The following is a 23,531-nucleotide window of genomic DNA, read 5'->3' as shown; positions in this document are numbered from 1 at the left end:
TTGAAAACAAAAGCCACTCAGGACCCACACTACATATATTGTGGATTTAAGAGATCTGGAAGGTGGTTATTCTATTGTAACCAACATACAGCCTTCATCTTCTTTGTTAAGACAATTCAGTCATTCTTTGTTAAAGCTAGAGAATCTATCAAATAAACAAAATAACCCCCCCGCAACAAAACACCTTTTGATATTTCCATAAAACAATATTCATAAAGCTAAGTCATATAAGTAGCAGTTAAGGACTTGACTTTATTTTACATTAAAATAAATATACCCTCCATTTGTAATATTAAAAGAGCAGTTGGAACTATCAATATGCATTTATCTAGTAAATGAGACATGCTAACATATCTCAAATATAAATAATATAATGTTAGTGCTCTGTGATTGGCATGTACCATGTTAAGCGTAGAAGATACATGACCATTGTATTGTTAAAATACTTACATTTTTTTCTTAAACATTTCATTTTTCTCCTTTAGTTGAAACTACAAGTATAGATTTAAACCATAGAAACAGGCAAAAAGTGGAACACAGGGACTTGTAAATAAATCCATGAATATCAAGGAGCAGAGCTGTTAGGATTATATTATATATATATATATATATATATTTGTAAAACATATTTGATTCAAAGATGAACAATTGATGAAATATTAACCGGTTCTTTAACGTTACTTGGAATCTGTGAATATAGTGAGGCATAGCATATTTAAGCTATTAGACATGCAGGAATGTTATTATGCTGTATTGTGTCTGCCTGTTCCCACCTCCCTCTCTCTCTTGTGCACTCAGTCTCTCACTCTGGCTCACTCTCTCTCTAACACACACACACACATGCACACATGCACGCGCGCACGCGCACACACACACACACACACACACTCTCTGCAGAGTTGGCAATACTGCATCTTACAAATGTCTGGCCTTGTGGTTTACAAGCATAGAACTGTACCGGTAAAATGAATAATCCTAGTAACTCTGCTCCTTGATATTCATGGATTTATTTACAAGTCCCTGTGTTCTACTTTTTGCCTGTTTCTATGGTTTATATTACTGTCATGCCTATATTCTTGTGGGAATTTCAAACAAGAATCAAGATATAACTGGCAAATATTCTGTAATGTAGTCTGCATTTCCATAATTTAGCTGTTTTTTAAAAGAGACAATTTTAAGAGGTTTATGGACTTATGGATATATGAAGAGTATTTTGATTGGCTTTTTTAGTACTTGAACTACTTAAGGTTCAGTTTGTGTAAAATGACTGTAATAAAGTGAATTTATGTACACATATATGCTTGTGTATATGTAAATGCATTTGGAATGAAAAAGTTCATAAATCTTTGTCAGTTGTGCTGATTAAGCTCAGTACTCTCACACAGACAACATTAAGATATTTCACAAAAGAGTTAACATGCTGAAGAAAGGGGTATTCATTTTACTTTTTCTTATGGTATCAACTAAAGAAAGGGTTTAAACAGTTCAAAAGAAACCATTCATACTCAGCTAATTTTCAGTTTTTTAAAGAAGTCTTTCAACAGCACATTTTAAAATGCCAAATGAATATTTTCATTTTTTGATTATGTAAGTAGAAATACCATCAGTTATTTATTTTCTAAATGTTTACACAATAAAGTCCCAATCCTACCATTCCTTACATGTGAATAACTACTCATATGAGTAGTTCCCCTAATATCATGGAGGGCTACTCATGTAAGTAAAGTTTCTCCCAAGAGTGTTTGCGGATTCAGGCTCTAAAATTAAAAATTGGTCATAATATACCTCCCACTTATATTTTTTCCTCCAAATACTCATTTATTCACTGTTCTTTATGGATAAATATTGATCAGTTTCAACAATTTACAGTAATATGGAAAATAATAGAAATAGCATATATTGGTACATACATTATTACTGTATTATTGTATTCCTTTTGATTCTAAGTACCAAGATATTAAGTTGCATCTATTTGTAAATTTATTATATGTAAAATACTCTAGCTATTAGCATGGGTGATTATGCAGAATATATTTTGAGATGGGAATCATATCCTATTTTTTAAAAAAAGTTAATTTACAGCCAGGAGCTAGCTATACAGTTCTGTATAACATTATTCTGTCTAGTTGTTTTATTTTTTTGTAAAGCAAGTATAGTATCTTCGCAAGGCATTGCCTCAGTAATAAAGTAATTTACAGTAGAGGATATTTTTAGATGTTCATTTAAGAGTCAATAAAGAAAGGTTGTGCAGTAAGATATACATGTATTTGTAATTCATATTGTTGCTGTGCTTCTATTGTACTCTAAGCTTCCATCATGGCTGAGAGATGGGAAGCTGGCATGCAGGCAATGCAGCAGGGCAAAAAAGGAAAGCTTATTGAAAACACAAATAGCACGTCCCCCCCCCCACACACACACACACAATTATTGCCATTCAGCTTTATTTAAAATAAAAAACAAATAGTTGTAGGCTAGGAAAGTATATATGGACATACATTCAGCAGTATGCATTCTGTTAAATAATATTAATAATCTTTTTGTCCCAAAAGGGAGATGTTTTCATTCTGGCCTTTCAAGAACCTCAGTCTACCCATTGAAAGAGATGACAGAAAAATGAGCCTGAATGTACAGGCATTAAATATTTAAATTCTCTACTCCTTGGTCATTATACTGACGGCCATATTTTACATCTCCCCCTCCCCCACTATACTTTTGCTGATTTTACTTCATTTGCATGGACTCATTATGCATATAGCCTTTGTTCTACTGATATGGAATACAGTACAGTGACAAAGCAAAACCTGCAGAGAAAGATTTTTTCCACCTATTTAAATATTGTTCACCTAGTTGATATTAGCATTTAATTTATCAACCCGATTCATTAGTTAACCAGATGCATTCTCTCTGCTTGTAAAATAAAAATACATTTGCAATTATTTTAAAAACAGAAATGCTAATGTTTAATGCCCCCCCCTCCAAAAATCTTACTTAATTATACTATATTGAGATTTACATAATGAAAACCTTTTAGTTTAAACTACTGGTTAGTATCAAGTAAGAATGAATATCGCATTTATGACAAAACGGCATATTATACCCAGGGATCTGTTCTGAACAAATATTGATAAAGTAGCAGTATGCATTTTTGTTTTGTGTGGATGAGGTTCTATGTGGACAGCTAACCTTTAAGGTCAAGGGTTACCTCTTTCTTTAATCTTAAATCAAAGGGATTGGACCCTAGCAGTATAATGGAAAAATCTTAAATTTACAAGGCGTATTGTATCCAGTATGTTTTAACATTATGGAAATTTGGGTACTGATTTAAGTTTACTCATTGATTTCAGTGGGTATGCTCATAAGGGAAATGACTACTTGTACAACTAAGGATCTTTTTTTCTATGCTAACATGGAATCCAGCTGCAAGTGATATTAGCAGCTCCCAGCTAGAGGCAAAACTCCTACTGACTTCAGCAGGTACAGGATTGGGCCCACAATGCAAAAATGTACACAATTTTCTACAATACTTTTTTTCATCTTTGTGTTTGGTGGAAAATTAGACTGCAGAAAGATCTCAGAATTGGTCTCCCTTATCCTTATTCTGCAAGATGCTGGTCACCCTCAAATACAGAGGTTATTTCAGGAAATGCTCAGAAAATGAGGGATCACCCCTTTTTCTTTAATTGCATACAACTTGTGGAGAGATAGAATTCATCAAACACATGATAATTAAATTCTTATTGGGAACACTCAGGCTTTTTAGTAGGGCTCATGCTACTCAGTTTTGGCAAGCACAAAAGTAAACAGAAACAGAACACAAAATTCCTCCTATTTCTGAAATGTGGGTCTCTCATGCTGTTCATAAAGGATCCAGTCATGTCCTCTCTTTCATAGTTTCCGAGTGTCCTCTGGCAGAACTGGTTACAGTTCATTAATTTGATATCTGCCTTTTGGCTAGGAGCAATACCATGATGGTGGTTTTGGCTTAGGTGGTTTTACTTATCTGGCAGTGGGGGATACACTTCTTCTTGGCCTTGAATGACTTCATGTAGTTAGAGGATGAAGGCCTGTTCCTTGCACTGCGGGCAGGCTGACCCCTATGAGAGTCTGTAATAATGCCAATGCAAGGTTCTTGTCTACACAAGTTATGCTAATGAGAGATTGTTCTTGGGCTTTTCCTCTAGCATGCTCCCTCAGCTTTTTGGCTAGGGACAAATGAGACTAGGGGACATCTGAACTCCAAGGCCTCTGAGCTTGGAGCTTACATGTAGAATGCCTGACATGGATTTGGGAATATCTGAAGCGTTGGATACTTGCCAGTGGTAGCACCATACAGGCTGGAATGATTGAGTTCTGCTCAGTCAATAGAATTCAGAACTGATTTGGCTGATTTGGCCCGAGATGCAAAATTAAAAAAATAAATAAATAATTGATTTGATGTTATCTCCACAAAGCAGCTCCACAGGCATGCTACAAACAAAGAGGAAAATTCCTACCTCTCCCTTACATATGTGCTTATCTGCCAGTTTTGGTGTTATCATGAGTATCTGGCTCAGAGGCCTGCATTTAGTTTCAATTATCTAATGCAATCATTTACTGTCTTAATTCTTACTGTTATTAATTTCTATCTTATATTTGTCATTATCATAAATGTTTCTTGCACTAATAAATGTTACTATTTTACAACATTTTGTTATGCAAAAGCATATGTGAAGTATATGTTGTTGTTACTGTCATCTAATAATTGTGTTCTTAACGAACTTATTATGTGCTAGGAAGTGTTTGCACAAGCCCGGTGTGAACAGATACAGCCCCAACCCAAAGGGTTTTCAGTTTCTGACTATGCAGTTCCAATTTCACAATCCATAGGACACAGACTACTACAATTGCAGTGAGATCCACTACTTTTCATGGACCATCATAAAGGTATACAAATCCCTATGAATAAACTGTTGCAGGGCTGGAAACTTAGTTCCTATGATATCCTGGTTAAATATGATATTTAAAGATTTAATCTAACACTGCAGTTGTGATGATTAGCACATCAACTGTAATTAAAGTATTATAATTATTATTGTTATTATTAATTATAAAAATACTTCTTTGTTACCCTAGCATGTGCATGGAGAATAGAAAGGCAAGTTAGAAATGATGGATCAAATTCTTGAATGACATAAATCAACATGATCTAGTGGGCCTAAATCAGTTTATAGCAGGTGAGAATCTGGTCTACATCACTGCCTCAAGGGGCTTACAGTAAAAGGCCCACATGGTGTCTGGGTTTTAAGGAGCTGGAGAAAAGTGGCACTGGAATTCTCTCTCTTTTCACAGCCCATAAAGAGGTGGGACTATCCAGACAGATTTCAAGTTCAAAGTAGATTGCAGAGATTTTTCTTTCCTATTCCCTAAAACTAGTCAGCACTTCAGAGGAGGAAAAGAAGGAAAAAGAGGTATGACCCTATCTACAGTATACTGGCTACAGAATAAGCAGAATGTCATGAAGCTCTACCTCTATGCACCCTCAAGCTCCAGGAAACATTTGGCCATCCTGAGCCAGATTCCTTAGGGTTGTGTCATTCTACACCTCCCAAAGCCCAAAGACTGAGGTACCTAGCAGTTTGCCTCAGTACGAAGAATCAGAATTAAGCATTAGAAATCAGAGTATTCTCTGTTAAGGTGTTTTAATCCAAAATCAACAGCCTGGTGTACACGTAAATACATTAAATGGATACAACTAGGAGAAAATGTTGGCCTACACTAGTTTAATTATGATAAGCAATAATTTTCTGTTGGACACTTTGCAGTCAAGTATACATGGGCCAAATCCTCAGTAAATTTGAATTCCGTGAGACTATGGAAATTTACACCAGCTGGGGAACTGACCCACTTAAGGTTATTATGTTGCAATTATTAATCATTATGCCATGTCTTGGAAATGTTCAGGGCTCTTATACCCCAGTGGGCTGAAATTCCATTTTTCATCAGCATAGTTCCATGAAGTCAGACCAGATTCATGCAGGTGATAGAAAATAGAGATTTGTGATCCAGAACTGTAGGGCTCAGCTGATGAAATTACAGTTTCAGTAGTGCCTACTAAACAATAGGTGTTGCATAAACATTATCTACCTAGGACCAGTGTCTGTGAATTTAAGCTCTTGGGAATTATTGCATGGGTAGGTTCCCACAATGGTTTATTCCCTGGGTAACAAGAGATGTGTCACCTGGGAAGGAATTTAGTCTCATCAGGCTCTTCTTAACTGATGATTTTGAAGATAAGCCAGTAAAATGAAGACACAGAACAACAATCTAAAATGAACATGTGCATCTTCCATAAACACACAGGGTGTGTCTACACAAGACACTTTGAGGTGCATTAGCTTAAATTTAAGGCACATTAGGGCTCATGTCTACAAGTGTGTGCCCTTAATGCATTTTAAATGGAGAATTTAGCTTATTCATGCCTATATTGATACCTGCAAATGCAGGTATCAAATTTAGGAGTGATTAGTTAAAGCGCATTAACGAACATGTAGATGTTAATGCATTTAAGGACATTAACGCTGTGCATGTGGACTGACTTGGGACTAACCTGACCTGATTAAGAAGACTTTTCTACAGAAGAATGTCAATAAGAGGGATGAGGAAATCTCAGTTGTAGAAAAAATACTTTTGGGGCTTCAAAAGTGTGCCCAAGCTGTACCACTTCCCATCTCAGGATTTTATAGGTAAATTGACCAAAGAAATTCATTCAGGCTGCAGTCTACAAGTCTATGGATAGTATTGCCAGAAAAATATTTGTTATAATGAGTAATTTATTTGATTAATTCCACTTCTTTTTCTGTTCTTACATATTGTCTTAAACTGATTTATTAAAATATATTTGTTAATCATAATTATTTGCTAAATAATTCCTGTAAAGAATTCTTAACCTATAGTTCAATTTGTTTGCAATCTGATTTGCCTGGAATCAGAGGTGAGAAGGCATGTTTTTGTTCTTTTGCTGGATTACTGTAACTTCAGAAGCAAGCTCTTGGTTCAGATGCTCAGGACTGTGAATGGGAAATTCCCTTCCATGAGTATTCTGTAATATTTGCTTAAAATGTGCTATTTTAATGACCAATCCTACCAGGAAGCTTCTTCAATAGAATATTCACAGAAAGCAAACACAAAAGAGGTGCAAAAATTAAAGTGAATTGCTTACAAATGTGAACAAACATTCTTGGAAAATGATGTATGGTTTTCACCAACCTCTAATGCAAGGAGTAGGCAGATAGTCCTGAGAAGTGGAAGGCATTGCTTGAAGCATGGTCCTTTCCTGAGCAATTTAACAATTTGAAAGCAAGGAGATGGGTTGGTTTGTTTGGTTGGTTGGTTGATTTTGGCTTTCATACCAGGTCAATCCTTTTATTAGATCGATTGACCTATTGTGGAACCAGTACCTTTGTCTTTGCTCAGCTCTAAGTTTGCAGTCGTTTTCATTCTACTTTCTTTTGAGAACATTCAAGTTTCAATTGTCAACACTTGACCTCCATTTATACCATGTGCAAAATTCTGTACGTGTACTTCCACATTATTGGTATAAGTTGAATGCCTTTTTTAATGTTTCCAAAATGTGCACCACCATTAAAGGTAAGCTCACCAAACTCATTGGAGGAGTGTAATGGTACAATAGTTATGGTGTCCCATTAGGGCTCTGGGAGACATGAATATGAAGCCTTGTACTGGGCTTTTTTCAAGGCTGCTGCCAGTTAGCCCAGGTGCAAATGGGAACTTGGACATTTGGGCTGGGGAGTCCAAGGTAATAGAATGTGATGCTTAGCCAGAACACTTCCTTGTGAGCTGCTGGCTGCAAAAACTGATGTCCTTTAAATAAACTAGCCTAACGGGCCACTATGTTCACATGGACCTTTTAAATGTTAACGAAAGTTCATTAGAACAAAGAGATTTTGATGGATGAAAATTATGCAATTAGTTGTGAACAGATAGGACAATGGTTTTTAACTGCAGAAGCTAGAGCCTACATCTACAAAATACTGGCACCTCTTTGTGTATGTAGGCCTGGCTATGAAAAAGGATTTTAAACTACCACCTTATTCTCATTTTTCAAAAGAAGTTGAAGGGGTTTAGTTGTCAGTATCGTGCATTGTACTATGCTGCTGTGGACACCAAGAAGAGTCATACATGGTGTGTACCAATGAATTATGTTCTATTTCATTAGTGAGCTTTTCTATACAACACCTTAAAAATAGGAAACATTAGGGGAAAAAAAGGTTTTATAAATAAAGGAGTTAAAATATAAGTCTTTATCCCAGGCCAATATTTAAAACAGTATACAAACACATGGCCTAGTCTGCAGTCCTCAGCCAGTCAAACCTCATTAAAACTGCAGAATATTTTGACTGACCTAATCTTAAAAAGGACAATATTTTGCATTCTGGTCTACCTACAGGACTCCCCCTAGAGTTAATGAGAGTTGGGATTCATCCAAGGGCAGAAGTTAGACCAATAAAAGTTTAAGAGGGTTGATTAATGAAAAGAAGGTGCACTAAACTGGGAGTCAGGAAACCAGAGATTCTGGTTTCATTTCTTCTCCATAGTGCTGTGAGTATTTCTATCTAGTTCACAAACCTTATTACTTGCTGAGGCTTCATACCCCTGTCCCAGGAGGCAAGCAACTATCCATTTTACAAATAAAGTAACTCAGAGGTTGTACAAGGTCACTTCATGCAGAGCTGGAAATAGAACCCAGGTCTCATCCACTCAGTTACACAGCATTTCAAACTGATTGTGCCAAATCTATGTTCTTCACTATGTTGTCTGTAACTGCTGCTAGGCTATACCTTACTCCTGTAATAGATGAATACTCCTGCGACCCCTAAATCAGCCTGTACCTTTTCTGCCATGCCCAGGTGAGCCTACAATGCCTTTTACTGATTGGCTTTGAGTCTTTGGTAATTATGCCCTTGCCATTAATGACACAGAGATGGGCGAGATATAAAAGTATGCTCTTTTCAAACATTTCCTTGGAGAAAAGGGCCAGTTTATATTCTATACTACAAATCCCAGATCTAGCAACAAAACCCAGCAATCCTGAGACCTCACATTTCACTGCTATTTCACAGTCACATAACTCAGTCTCCCGTATCTCTCTAGCAGCTGGGCCACATTGAGAAGAGCTAACTAGTGCTATTAGTTACTCCTTTAGCCCAAGTAGAAGAAACCTGTGCTGAGGTTTTGAGGGTCCCACATTCAAGCTCTACTTAGCTCATGTGTGAAAAAATAGTGTGCAATCAGACAATTAAATGTAATAATTAAAGACATAATTAAAGGCTTAAAAAGTAGAATCAAGGTTGATCTTGCACTTTTTTTCTTTATTGTGATTTTGGTATGTTTTATTTTCACTACATTTCAAAAATAAGAACTGTCCTAAGGTTCTCTCTCCACATTAGGAGGAAGTCTTTCTCTCTCTCTCTCTCTCTCACACATGCAACCACACATACACACACACCCCTATATTATGTAAAATGAGAGCAAATCCCATTTTAGGTTAGTGTAAGGACAATGGAACAATTATAATTGTAAGCATGATCTGTTTTTATATTGTAAAACACCGCTTATAGATGTGAATTTGGATTTGTCATAATATTCATTTGTCTACATTTTGGCTAATAGGAGTTACCCCATTAAGAAAAGCGTGGGCTACTTCACTGTAGAGTAGTCTTGAAAAAGAAGGCTAAGAATCATAGAATCATGGGGCAGGTGTTCATGTGAATTTACACGTGCCTAAACTTAATGTGCCTTAGCCGAAAGTACATTAAGGTGATTTAGGCACATGCCTACACATGCACACCTTAAGACTCTTTAACACGGCTCACTGGGCAAATACGCTTGCAGCCTGCCCTGGCCAGCACCCTGGACAGCCCCCAACATGCACAGCTGCACCGGGGCCTGTGGGCAGTGAGCAAGTGCCGCACTGGGGAAGTGGCCAGGAGCAGCATGAACAATGAGGACATTCCTGGCTGCGGAGCACAGAAAAAGGTGCAGAGCATGCCCAGGGGCCCTGGGGTCCATCAGCACATGTGGAGCTGGGGTTCTTGGACTGCAGTCAGAGGTGGCTTGGCTGTAAGTGAGCAGAGAGCTTGCCCAAGCCCCTAGTGACTAGAGGCAGCTGCACCCAGCAATGGGCCTGGCTATGGGGTACCGAGCCACCTGCCAGTGCCCCGAAACCTGTGGCAGTATAGCCAGGTACTGCAGCCCAATATCAGCTAGGGGGTGAGAGCCTCAAGTCCCCCCAGATGCAATCAGCCTGGCCCTGGTTCTAACCCCCTTCCCATGTTCCTGCCACCCCAGTGTCAGTCGAGAGTGGGCTAGAGCCGAGCCCACGGGGTCCCATGCTGCCGCTGGGCACTGCTGAGAAGAAGCAGCAGTGGGTGCTGTTCTGCAAGGCACAGATGCTGGAGCTGGATTGGTGGTTCTGGCAGCAGTGGTACCTGTCAGTGTGCTGACTGACAGGTACCACTTACAGGTACTGCTGCTGCTGGAACTGCCGCTCCAGCTCCACACCTGGGAGCAGTGTGGGGCCCTGTGGACTCATCTGTAGCCTGATCAGTCAACCTATGCCGTGTTAAAGTGCCTTAAGGCATCTACACGTCCCTTAAGTCACCTTAACTATTTGCACCTAAAAAAAAAAAATTTAAGGGGCAGTAAGGGCATGCACTTGTAGATCCATGCCCTTAGTGAACATTAAAAATGGCTAAAGTACCTTAAATTGGCATGTATCGACATGCCCGTAGAAAATTAGGGTTGGCAGGGACTTCAGGAGGTAATCTGGTCCAACCCCCTGTCCAAAGCAGGGTCATCCCCAACTATATACTGAGAATGGTATGTGGTGAGTTGTGTCTGCATGTCCAAAGTGAAGAGCCTGCTTATGTAACCTCCAAAAAGGTCAGACCATGGTTTAATAGCAAGACTTATTTGTGAAAGTGTAATATTAATAAATGGTGAGCAATTTAGCAAATTCAGAAATTAGCAAATGTGTCCTATTTAGCAAATTCAGAAGTGATGCCAAGAACTACATGGGCCACAGAGACTGGTCTTATCCATTTTATCTCTACAGAAAGTCCCTGGAAGATCAAGTTAGTGAAACAATGTATGACTGGAAAGTTAAAGTGTATAGAAAGATTGCTCTGCTTCATTCATCAGGGTTGTGAAGCCAACACCTTCACCAGTACTTAATCCACAGGGGGAAAAAACCTGCTTGTACATGTGCTATTTACCTTAAATAGACAAAAGTATATTTGTTTTATTCCTATAAGAAATTAATTTGAAACAAAACATCATACATGAAGCATCACAAAACTTAGTAGCTAAGAAATCTTAGTAGAAGTCTAAGCTGCCTTGTTTAGCAGTCAATGCAGAGGTCAGGGCAGTTTGATGGCCCAGATAGCCAAAAGAACTTAAGCCCCAAGTGTGGGACTTAAGAATTTAGCAGAAAGGGCTAGATTGACCAAGGACCATTTAGGCAATTAACTTCCTGGTGTAGAAGCCCTGAGCTAGGGGTCTAAACTTGCTGTACAATGTATGCTGTACCTCAGGAAGAGATTCACAAAAGCCAACATACTGTGTGAGAGGCCAACTAAACTAGCCACTGAGAAACATTGAAACCTGTCCTTTACAGGGGCTTAGATGCCTACTTTGCAACTATAAAGTGCTCCCTATTTTAGCTCAGGAATCATAGTGTGAAATCCTCTTCTGAAGTTAGGCACTTAGTTGTTCTTTTAAAAACAGTGTAAGGATCACTCTTTTCTTTCAAAACACACCTAGAGGAGTTGCTGCTGCCTACTTTTTTGTACAAGAGATGAGTGCTTGCAATTCCCACCCCAGAAGTAGGAGACCGCACAATGCCTTTTTTGCATCAATGCCCCACTTCACTCACCATCCAGCAAAGGTCCCTGACAACCAGGCTGTAGAGTGTTCTGGGATGGAAGTGGTGGGACACTTCGCTAGGCAAAAAAGTATGCAAAACTCATTTGACATAGAGATGGCTATGACTTTTTACCAGTGGTTAGGGCATTCATTTAGAGAGGAGAACCTGATTAAAAATAAAAAGCTCTGTAAATACTGTATGTACCATATATAGCTTGCTTTATTTCAGTAAATAGTCCCAACAATGTAACTGTGAGTTTAATTTGGCCAACCTGAACCACTTACAAGAATAAGGCAAACAGGACGTTGTCAATTAGACTGTTAATCTTCAAAATCCCCTCATAGAGAGGCTTATTTTAACATCTCTAAAAAAGTGGAGATCATTGTAAGTGAAGTTTAGGTCCATTTCCAGTCTTAATTGATGCAACAAAAAATTACTTGTTTTCTGCATGTTTTACATGTGAAAAAATTAATCTGCAAAATGTCATGAAAGAGTAAAGTCTTTCAACTATGAAACCACCTGAATTAAATTATGAAAATTCCAAACAAGTTGCATAGCATCTTCAGTTTCACATTGTTCTAGTATAAGATGTAATGTTGGTCTCAGTTTACTTCCTAGTGGACTGTAGTCCACATTGTAACTCAAATCACCACTGGCAGTTTCAGCAGAAAAGGGTATGGAGATAACATCTCTTCAAAACTATCCTGAGGGCCACAGGGGGAGCAATGCAGGAAAGTTTGCACTGCTGTAGAGGTTCTGCACTTAAATAAAAGACTTAATTTTTTCCTAATAAACTAAAATTGTATAGTATACTTCTTTTAAGGTGTTCTAATAGTTTCCATTGTTTTACACTGTACCATAAATGATCAGTACCTGAGTTATGCATACTGAACAAAAGACTAAGGTGCATAATAGCATCAAAATCAATTTGATATCTCATTAAAGCCTGTAAGGAATAAGACTGGTGTTAAGATTAAAAGTACTAAAGACATTAAGCATCTTTTAGCATTCTAAATTAATAAAAAATTGTTTAAGTGAAGTGCTCTGATAGTAATAGATTGACAGGGCATTGGTGTCACAGAATAATATAACATTTAAAAAAGCACTTCAAAACAATCTAAGTATTTAATTGGCTTCTAAAATTAGCGCTCACTATAAACAAGAGGGTATGTTTCTTATTCCAGTACATCTTATTCCTGAGTACTTTAATAAAAGCTATACACATGCACAGGGCCAAAATTTGCCTAAAAACTGATGCACAAGTCCTGCTAAAGTAGCCTGATGCTGCATGCAGGTATATAAAGACACTTTGCTTTAAGAGAGTGTAATGCATGTGTAAATCTCGCAAGTCAGTTCTAGTACAAAGGACATTAGTTACCTTTAAATTATGTTTGTGTATACATGAGTCTCTGAGAGATGCATAAAGTACCTGATACCATTGTAGGAAAAAGTTTAATTCAAACCATTTTTAAAAGGCATCTTACTTGCACTTCCAATAATTTTTTGCATTGGATGATTTTTATTATTAAGACCCAGTTTTTCCAGTGCTGTGTTTATAGTACTTCCACTAAAATCAAGCCAAATCTATTAAATAAAATGGGATTTCTAAAAATGAAGGATTTGCAGCCTTGTTTGAAATATATTTTAGGATGTTTAAGTGTATTATTTTATAGTAATTCAATCACATTGATGGAAATGGTGTATATTGTATAAGTAACAGAATAATAATTAAGTATTATTTGAAGCTTTTTCTTTAGACATTAACAAAAGGATATCTGCATCATATCAGTAAAATTATATTGACTTTATCCCTCCAAAATTATTAGCAGAGACTGAGTACTTCATTTTGAACTGCAGACAACTTAACAACCATTCATTATCCTTTACTATTGTCAACACAACCAATTTTTCGAATACTCAAAAGGGAGGAACAATTAGTGAAAGTTATTACATAATAATTAATATCTTTCAGAGACCAGGCTGTTATCTAAAGTAAAGAGGGTATACATAATTTATGCAACCTCAAGGAAACAGAATCAGACAGAACAAGATATACCTCAGACTTCAATACTGTACAATCTTTGCTGCTGTGCAGATACAAAATTAAAAGAAAGCATCTTAAAACTGTTTTTAAGAAATCAAACTAATTTGCATAGACATTACGTGCTTAAGCACACTTGACTTACCTAATGGGCCTCATTCTACATTCGTCTTATACCAGGCTATCTATGTGGGCTGCAGTTGGACTATTCCCAATTTACACCAGTTTAGGGGGTTCACATTTAGACACATTAATTCCAATTCAACATTCAGCCTCTAATTAGATTGGGCTACTTTTTCATGTAAAATTTACTGAGATTTTTTTTAAATGAGATTTGTGAGATTTGAAAAGGTTTTTCTTTAAAAATGAACTGAAAACTAGCATTTCCTATCATTTTGTGGCTTGTTTGGTAAATAATTCCTCAGCAATCTTCATTGCAGCTTCAAGAAGGAGCCTCACAATGACAGAACTCTTGAGTTTAATTGTCAGTAAATTCTGTACATCCCCTAGAGAGATGCAGAAGGTTTTAATATCATTTCTGGTCCCATTGACTAAATACCTCTTAAAAAGGAGTTTGTGTTTACCGTGTCTCAGAGTGATGACATCCCTAGGTTTACCCATTCTTCTGGCTCTTTTGGCTTCAGGCATAAGGAACTTTTGCCAGGCCTGACACTGTCAACACACAGTCAGCTGGACATAACATCACTTTGGATTTCTTGCCTTTCAGCAGTATTACCTTAGATTGGCAGAGGAGACCTCATGCTGGTCTAATTCCAGGAATAATTCCAAACAGCCATTTCAGTCATTCTCCTCTAGAAGATAAGTCACTAGCCATCTTCTGCTCTGAAACATAGAATTATTAAACTATATTAAAAAAAAGTAGTTCCAAAACATGTTAATTTTTCTAGTTTAAAAATAACCTTAAAGGACAAAATCCTCTTTCTTTCACTTTCTGTGTAATACACTCATGCACATATGCATTTATCAATTGAGAGAAAATGAATAATTTGGTTTATAGATAGCTGGGCACAAAAATAATTACCTACTGTTTTTTTCAGATATTTTGCTTTTTAGCATACTTGTCATAACAAATTTATATGTATTGTAGTAAAGGGGCATAGGAAGTAGCATTACCATGTAGACCAAGTATGGAAATGGGTACTAGGAAACTACGGACTTTTTAATCCCAGTTCTGACGCTGACATGTATATTTTTAGTTAAATTATTTTATCTCTCTGTGGCTCCGTATCTCTGTAAAATGGGGATAATAATGATAATACACCTCCTTCTACATTTCTTGCCATGAAGCTTAATACATTAGTATACTATATTAGCATAATGTTTTAATATAGGGGTTGGCAATATACTGCCTGTGGTCTAGAGTCGGCTCATGGAGCCACTGAAGCCCTCACTGGAGAGTGTTAACTATCCCTGTGGCCATGCCAGGGCCAGGCAGCAAGAAGCTGCCATATGACTAGGAAGCTGGAAGCTACTCCTGTGCTGATGCCATTTTCCCTAGTCCCACACTTTGGCTGCAGTGCAGGAACAGCTTTTAGTTGGTGGGGAGCTGCAATGCTGGGTAGGAAGGCAGGGAGGAGGAGCAGTAGCAAGGATGCAGCTCTCACCAGCTGGAAGCTGTGCCTGAGCTGTAGCCATGGAGGGGAGGGCTGGGGAGCAGGTACCACTCTCAGCTCACTGGCCCTAGAGCAGGAGCAAGCAAAGTCCCCTGCCACTGAAGACACCCAGCCCACATTGAATCAGGTTGTACCAGCTTTCAGCTTGTTAAAGATTACCAGCCACTGTTTTAATATACTAGATACCATTGTTAATAAAGGTTAATGAATACATTTATTATGCACAAAAGCAAATTAAAACAAAAAAGCCCACTGAAGTGAATTGCTAGTGAATAAAAGAACAAACCTTGTTAATAGTGTAATAGCTTGTTCCTATTATCAATCCATAATCAAAACTATCTATGATTTCAGTGAGAGTTCAGTATGTGGTCAGCCCTGAATGGCATGAAGGAGTAGTATTAGTTAAGCTCCCAAGTCTTTCTAGGGCTAAATGGAAGCAGTATCTGTTTATCTTGGTTGGGGAGGAGGGGGGAGCAAGGGTTGTTGGAACTGAGGGGCTGGAATAGATTCTTCTTTAAAAATATGCTGGTTGCGGGCCTAAGCACCTTCAGGGACTTGGGCATTCATGTCTAGAGCACTCTCCACTGAAGGATTCACATAGTGGTTGCCCTACACCAAACATCAGCCCTAAGTAGCAGCTGCATGCAGTCTTGCTGGAAGACCTTGCAAAGCTGCTGCATGTGTTGAGACCTTGAACAAGATTTTTAAATGCATTTAGATTCTTATCTCCTGCATGCCTATCATCTTTGGGCACCCAAATCCCTCTGAAAGAAAGTGGCAGCTGCAGCTTGTGTCCACTTTCCATGCCCACAATGGAACCACATCAAACTAACACTTTAAAGTAACAAAAGAAATTAATGGCAACAACAAGGAAAGGAGACAAAAGGGATAAATCTATAAAATTACTTCGGATGCTTCAACCTCAAGTGTAAGCTGTTACATACAATGGGAAGCAGGGAGGTCCAGAGGCCATGAATCTGGACATGCATTCTGTTCCTATTTTTGCTGCAATCCTGGACAAGTCACACACCTCAATTTTCCCACTTTTAAAATGAGGTACTGATATAACTTCTTTTGCAAAGAACTTTGATACCAATAAATGAAAGATTACTATAAATGAAAGAAACCGATAAATGAATGAACTAAATATTAATTATATCAATACCCATTACAGGACTGGAGGTGTAAATGAATAACATTTTAAAACAAAAAAGTCAAGCTTTTTTCCACATCTTATCCATGCGGTATTTTGTAGCATAAGATTCTATAGATGAGAGGGCAAATTCTACCTCCCTCTCTGATATAAACACAGAAGGCTCTAGTCTATTTGTGTGGAGGTTTTTTGATCCCTCCCTTCTATGAGGAACAGTCCCTCCTACTACTCAGATAAAATAGTGCTTTCACAAGTGCTGAATTAGCACACAGGACAAAAGACTTTTGTCTTAATCATGACCCATAATGCAAAAGTTAACAGCACTACAAAATCATAAACCTTCAGGAAAACCTAAACTCTAAAAAAATTACTTTCTGGGTCTGAGTAGTCTACGTCATATCAGAAAAAATATGTTCTTGAGTCTAAGTTAATTCTATTTTGCAATATCTTATTAGATATCCTTGAATAAAATCATAGTAAAAATCACATTATAATATATTGTATTTGAGCACTGCCCTGACATAAGGGTACTTATTTATAACAAGTTGCATGGTCATGTCCATAACTAGTGCTATATTATAATATAATTGGACTTAGCATTTGCTAAATCTGACCATATAATAAAGACATACATGAAGAGGAGTTCCACTATTTACTCTGTGCAATTTTGCACCCCCTCAAAATACTGCCTACTACAACATATAAGTAGGGATCTCTGTAAATCATGCTAGAAGTGCCCCCCACAGCAGCTACTTCATTTCGCCACTTGCCTCCTACCACCCCTGATTGGCAGAGGGATCCCACCAGCCAGGCTATTTGCCGCTGATCACCAGGGAAGCAAAAACCACAGCATATTTAAAACAGTGGCAAACAGTGTGGTGGGGGGGAGGGGCAATTGGTGAATTGAAAATATTAAAGGAGCCACTGTGGGGGAAACTTCTAGCATGATTTATAGAGATCCCTGCATACAGGTAATGTTACTTTATTTTATGTAAAAGCAAGTAATAGCATGAAATCTACAGTTGTACAAAACATTTCTCAGGAATGATTTTGTAACTATTTAAAAAAAATATTTTGCTTGGTGAGTTTTGGCAAGTAATTCTGAGATGAGAAAACCCCAACAACTATACATGTAACTAGCAGAGATGCCAATTCTTCACCATATTAATTTGCCTATATGTTATAGTCTGATCCTTTACCTTTTGTCTGTCTTTCAGATCTTAAAGCCCTGAGGCAGGGATTGTCTCTTTTCTGTGTTTGTATAAGGCTCATAGTAATAATTTATTTTATACTCCAGCCATGGCTATTTTATAAGGTCATCTCCTCCATTTAAGCTCAATGGGTCGACTGACGTGTGTAAAGTTAAGCATGTGTGTAAGGCCCTTAGCGGCAAATGACAGCAAACTACTGAATCCATGCAGAGACCCAGTGACTTCATCAGGGCTCCTTGCAGACATGTCAGTCTGCCTAAACCAGTGGTTCTAAACTTCAATATATTTGAGGCACCCCATAACAGACTTGAGGCACCTGTTGGAAAATGCCAGCTTTTAGTTAGCTTTCACTCCTTTTTTGAATACAGAAAAATAATAGAGCAATTATTTTCTTTCAAAGAACTCAGGAAGACCCCAACGGGCCAGAATGTTTCTAATACTACAGATTCCTATTTGAAAACTCTGGGTTTACCTTGAGAATCATGTTTGCACAACTAACAGCATTAACCTTGGGTAGCACCCCATGGCTCCCTTAAAAAGATCTTACGTCACCCTGGTTGAAAATCACTAGCCTAAACATTGCCAACTGCAAGAGCACACACTAAGTCTTTACAGGATTAGGAGCCTAAAAATTAATTAAAACAAAGTTGTTTCAGCTGTGGGTTCTTACTTGAACCATAATTAAACAAAAGATTTTTCTAGTCTTTCATTTCTCACTAGCATAATTAAAAAAAAAATAGAAGGGGGAGGGGGTTGATTAACCATGAAATTGCAGAAGAACTGCTGACATTTTTATTTCTCTTGCATATTTTAATGATAGGAATGAAAGATCTGGATGTATGATCAAACTCATTCAGGAAAAATAAGAAATTGTTTGAACTCTACCTAACCACCTAGCTGAAATCAAAGATTTCAGAGGATTTGAATTTAGTTCCAGTGAGTATCATCGGTACTGGTTATGTTAAACTAATATATGACAAGTAATCAGACTTTTAAAAATTAATTAATTGTTTTTAAATAGTACCTTGATGCACATCATAGTGCAGGCTGCTTTCAGTTACTTTTCTATGCTTTTTTAAATTATAATTTATTTATTAGGCCTTGATGCCGCTAATACTTAATCACATACACAACTTTACTTTTGAATAGTTACACTAAAGACAATGGAGACTACTCACATCAGTTAAGTCACACAAATGCTTAATGTCCAGATCCAAAAGGGGATATAGGTGCCTATCCCCTGTGTTAGTGCCAGAGTCCCCCACACAATGCCTGCAGAAAATCAGGCACTGCAGAACAGGTTCCACAAAAACCAGCACCCTAAGGGAAGCCATCTAAAGTTAGCATAGTGATCATGTTTAAGATAGCTAATTGGGAAATTATAAGGATAGGGGTGTGCCATAATTCTATCCCGTCTTGGGTTTACATGTCTTAGTGCTATCAGGAAGTGCCATCCTCTATTTGGGATTCATAGCCTGTAGCACTTGCATGAAGGTAGGTGCCCTTGCCTTTTCTTTTAAAATGGAAATGTAGGTCACAGTTTTCTTTTAAAACATGGCTGGAGGAGGAATTGGTATTGGTGTTCTGCTTTTATATGATAACTTAGCTTTTAGAATACTCGGGCAGGATGCAGAAGACCAGCTTTCACAAGTTCCTCTACATAAGGGGCTTTAAAACCACATAATCCACAAGCATACCCTAGGCTACAGAGTCATGCTCCCTCTTGTCCCAGTGAATCTTTAATTCTTTCCTGCTAAATGGAATGGTTTCACCAGGAGCACTGGACATTCTTCCCCCACCCCCCTCCAACAGCCCTATGATAAAGGCACTCTCCAAAGGTACTTCTGATCACAGGCAGATGAAAAACTGTTGGTGCCTGGGGAAGTTGAATGTCAAGCAGTGAAACACCTCTACTGTTATGTGACAGCTGAGGGGAGATTTTCACAGTTTTGGATTTAGGCACCTATATGCTGTTTAAGTACCACATTAGATGCCTTTGTGGATGTAGATATAAGTGTTTGCAAAGTATGACCGCTGATATATTCTCTAATTACATAAATGGACCTAGTGCTAATTTTAAATCTCATATGCTTCAAAACAACTGCAGGGTAGGAAAAAATATATAGATGTACTTGGAATGAGACTGAATACAGGAAAAACCCAGAAGCCGAATTCAGATGAGCATGGCCATGCGGTATGAGGTGCCGCAGACCCATCTGCAGTGTCACATGCCACACATTCAGGCATTCCCTGCACAGCTACTTTGTTCTGTGTGTGTGTTGGGGAGGGTTGATCCTGGGAGATCCCAGCATAAAAAAACCCCATGCAGAAAAAAAGTTGGGTGGAACATATACTAGCAGTGCACACCCAACAAAACCAGATCCTGGGCAGCTGAAGCCACACTCTGACTGCTGGCCAGGCTCCCAGCTGCAGGAGCACCGTGGCTGCAGCTTCCATGGCCCCCAGAACCCCAGGTATGGCTGCTGACACCAGCACAGTTGCCCCCCCCAGCCTCCTCTACCCCACCTGGGATAACCTGCCACACGCCAGAGTGCATGTGGCATGGGCGTGCCCTGGGGACAAGCAGCAGTGGCACAAGGTGTGCCACTCCTTCTTCTCCCTGGGGAAACAAACATCCATTTATGTGAACACGGCTAGAGTGTATAACTTTAAAAAACAACAGGTCTCTCCAGGTGCCCTGAAATGGTCCATGGCAAAACAAAAATTGGGAAGTGCTAAAATGCAATAGTTACCTGAAAAGTAACTATAAACATGGGGGTATGCTGTCTTGTGTTTGTTGTCCTTCAATTATTATTCCATACCAGTTATGTTCAGTTATGTTTAGATGGAATATTCTACAAACTCCCTCTGTAATTTGAAAATTCATCAGTCCCAAAGGTTTGCCAAGTTAAATTCTGGTGTCACTTACACCTGAGCAATGCTTTTCACTGTGGTTGCACAGGTGTAATTGTTTGGTCTTGTAATTAGAATTCAGTAATCAAGGCCTTCAGGCTGCAAGTTTACACACGCGCACACGCACACGCTTAAGTCGATGCTTGTGACTATTCTAATAGTCCTCAATGGGACTATTACCAAACAGAAAGTTAAATATATGTGTAAGCATTTTCAAGATCAAAACCCAAACCTGTTTTTTTGTTGTTTGCTTCTTTTTTAATGCACAAAAAGAAAAAAAATCAACTCAGTCATGCTTAGCTATGCTAGTTCTGTCAAACTACAGGAACAAAATGTTATTTATAAAATGTTATTTTTTGTTCCAGTTTTTCATGGCATTGTTTCTGTTCTCTGATCGGATGATCTAATTTTTATAAGCAGGTAAAGGTCTAATTATCTCATTGGGGTTTTGTTTTTCCCTGAAAAAGGAAAGAATTGAAAGTGAGAAGCAGATAATAAGTCTGAAGAACTTTAGAAAATGTTAACACTTTTTTTTCATAAAGAGGATAATTATATTTGGCCAAGTATGTAGAACTTAGCCTTAAAAATATCAAGGTTTCTCCTGCCTGGAAGGGAGACATGCATACTTCTTTTCAACAGAAGCAACACTTATTAGCTATTTAACATATTTTAATTTAATTTAATGTAATTTTATCATATTTATATATAATTCATTTGTCAATTAACTGGAGAAAAAATTCTAACAAGCATTTTTTTGTTTCTAAAAAAAACCCAAAACAGGTCCTGGTAAAGTAAGATTCTTTAAAATATTTTAAGAAAAATTTATAGAAATATTTAGAAGCCCTTGGAAAATGAAACTAAGCCCAAACCAATGTTTACCCTCTGTCTCACAAATACATTTTTGATGTCTTAGTTAAAGAAAAAAAGGTTCCTTTGCTGTTTAAAAAACAATTCTCTCCTCCTCCCCCTTTTTGATTGCAGCATAAACATCACCTGAAACGATCATTTCAAACAATGAGTTATAACTGACATGTAATAGTTCCTAGGAAGAATTAAAATACATTTACCAATATTAAACTGGAGCCACAGCTATTTAAGCAATGCACATTTGCAATATATATATTTTATTCTTAATAATGAATAAAAATGAAAAACTAACAGTGCTAGACAAGACAATTCTCCCATTTCGGTGAGAGTGCTAATCAGCCCTGGTATTTGCTCCAGTCTGTATAACATGTTCCAGCCTTCCTTACCAGCAGGTTCAGGAAAGAGTTTCATGCCTCATATCTCCATCCCCAGGGCAAAGGCCCCTTCAGCATCCTCCTGTATGTCAACATCCTGCTGCTACTGCTGCAGACACTAAACCTCCTTTGGAGCCTGTTCTTCCTCTGACAGCAGCCTCAGGCCCTCATTGAGTTCTCTGTCTCTGATGCAAGTTCCCACTGCCTTGCAGTGAGAGCAACAGCCTAGTGCCAAGTGAGTGCTGTAACCCAGGAGATGCTGGCATCAAGCATAGCATGCTTCCACTGCACTTGCTTTATATGGTTTCTTGCCTTCTCTCTCTTCCAGTGCCACTTCTGTTTGCTCTCCCTCAACACAATGCCATTGCATGGGTGCTTGACTATCCCTCTGAGCCTAGAGCAGTTCTGTAGAACACAATGCAGCTTGTGTTTTTGAATGTCTCCTTCAAAATGGTGGGTTATAAGGCTTACATCATACCATTAAAATGTATTGGAGGCAACAGATGTAGGGTTAGATGCCTTCTTAGCACATGCTGCCTGGATACTACTCCTGCAAGGACTATCATCCTTCCCACTTGTTCCCCCACCTTCTCAAGACTTGCGCTCATTTTATTTTATATTTTCTATCTATATTTTTTGTCCCTCCTTCCACTCTTCTGTCAAAACCTTCCTCCTTTCCATTTCAGCTTCACTTTCAAGATAGTTGTGCAAGCACTCATACAAATATGCATTCATTCAAGCCGCCATAACTCTTTCTGCAACTGCTCATGCAGATATTCATGGAAAGCAAAAAAAGGGGATAGTGATGGAATATGGGGTTTTATTGTGATATTTCCAAGAAACTGTGTTCATATTATTATAAAACTGTATAATTCAGTTTACCTCTGTAATCTGTGCACAGAGAAGAAGGGATTAAATGCCAGGGCTGGGTACACCAGGATGAGCTCAGATGGACCTTTAGCATCAGTAGTCTTGAATGGCTTTGTGGACATATCAACAAAGCTGAGACAGCCAATCCCAGGAGGTGTCAAGAGGGGATAAAAGGGAGACCAGGCTAGAAAAAAGCAACCTGGTAAGTCTGTGGCCAGAAGCATCTGGGGAATAAGGTAAGTGGAGTTGCTTTGGGGAGTTGAAAAAGCTAGAAATGAACAACTGTGTATCTTTGGGTATTGGCTGTATGGACTGGACTGGGGACAGAGAGATTTTTTGCCCCCTTTGGAGGGGATAGAGAACCTCTGGTTGGGCAGCCTTGACCCAATAAACAACTTTACTTAAGAGACTTGAACTGTGAAAGCACCTTGTTCAAATTTGCGGACAATGCTAAGATGTCGGAAGAAGTGGGCACACTAAAAGAGAGGGATAGGCTGTAACCAGATCTGGACAGGTTACAGGGGTGGGCGGATGAGAACAGGATG

The sequence above is a fragment of the Alligator sinensis genome, unplaced genomic scaffold, assembly GCF_000455745.1.
Source record: "Alligator sinensis unplaced genomic scaffold, ASM45574v1 scaffold218_1, whole genome shotgun sequence".
In the NCBI taxonomy this organism is placed as follows: Eukaryota; Metazoa; Chordata; order Crocodylia; family Alligatoridae; genus Alligator; species Alligator sinensis.
This window is presented reverse-complemented; position numbering follows the sequence as displayed.